Genomic DNA, 1,150 nt, shown 5'->3' on the forward strand with positions numbered 1-1,150 from the left:
CCCTGGGGGGGGGGGGGACACGACTGCTGTCCTTGTCCCAGCTGAGCCCAGTCCCCTTGTAGCCTGGGGGGGGAGTGTGCAGGAGGGGCTTTGAAGCTTCCCTGCCTAGGGAAAAAACAGTAGCAGCAGGTGTGAGATGGGGAAAGGGGAGGGAAGGGGATGTACTTCTGAGCAGGAAGCAGGGGGATGGAGGGACACAACTCTTACCTCCTTTGGTGACTTAAAAAAATTCTCCCTAGGCTCCAGCATCAGTCTACCCACACCTGGGGCAGCGGGGGGCTGGGAACGGAGTGCAGCCACCCCTGCTGCATGGATGGTTGCTCTTGCACCCCCCTTTGCCAAATCCTGGATACACACCAGGCACACAAGCATCTAATGGCATAAGCCCTGCAGGTGACTGCCATCAGCTTGAAGCAACCAGTATGGTTTTAGTGACACAAATACAAACCAGCTGAAGGCGACCAAAGAGCAGCCGCAGGTGAAGTCACAGGAAGGCAACTTGAGCCGCTCTTCAAGCTCCGGCTTCTAATCAAACCCTGCTGAGCACCTTATGACTGAGAGAAACAGATAGGTCTAGGTCAGGGGCGGGCAATTATTTTGGGCAGAGGGCTGCTTACTGAGTTTTGGCAAGCTATCATGGGCTGCATGACAGGCAGCCAGAGGCAGATTAATATTAATTTTCTACATTTTTTTAGGGGCCCCGTGGGCCAGACAGAATGGCCTGGTGGGCCACATCCAGCCTGCATTTTGCCAACCCTTGGTCTAGGACAAGCCACAGGACAGCTCCTTCCAGACCGCCCCTGTGCCCTGCGCCTCCCTGGCCCACCACAGCCTACGCCGCATGCCACGACCACGGCAGGGGGAAAGGCAGGCAGGCAGGAGTGGCCCACGTGGAGGTGTTGATGTTGGGGGCAGGATGCCTGCACGCGGGCGAAGGCGATGCCTACGGCTAAGGGGGACGAGGAGGGAGGCCAGGCCCACGTGCGTGTCACCTGCATGTCACGAATGTCGCGCACAAGTGGGCTCGGGGTGACAGGCCATGGCGAGTGGGCGCTTTCCCTGGGCGGGCAGGGCAGGGCCGGGCCGCACCAGCCTACTCACGGCCCCGCTGAGTGTCGGCGCCCGCGAGGATGCTGCGGTCGCGCACGGC

General features: G+C 60.2%; 1 protein-coding gene across 6 annotated transcripts in view; it reads right to left on the minus strand.

Annotated features, from left to right (window-relative positions):
• Positions 1-1,150, minus strand: part of DFNA5 (DFNA5, deafness associated tumor suppressor) — an 88,030-nt gene extending 86,880 nt beyond the window's left edge. For 4 of the 6 annotated variants that reach the window (XM_019508601.1, XM_019508597.1, XM_019508600.1 and 1 more), the window contains exon 1: positions 1,102-1,150. The gene's annotated coding sequence lies outside the window, so the exon portion shown is untranslated. Of the gene's footprint in view, positions 1-448; positions 637-992; positions 1,020-1,101 lie in introns of those variants that run through there. The other 2 variants (XM_019508599.1, XM_019508596.1) reach the window with 2 other exon arrangements.

Source organism: Gavialis gangeticus, unplaced genomic scaffold, assembly GCF_001723915.1.
Source record: "Gavialis gangeticus isolate Ggan-Ray unplaced genomic scaffold, GavGan_comp1, whole genome shotgun sequence".
Lineage (NCBI taxonomy): Eukaryota > Metazoa > Chordata > Crocodylia > Gavialidae > Gavialis > Gavialis gangeticus.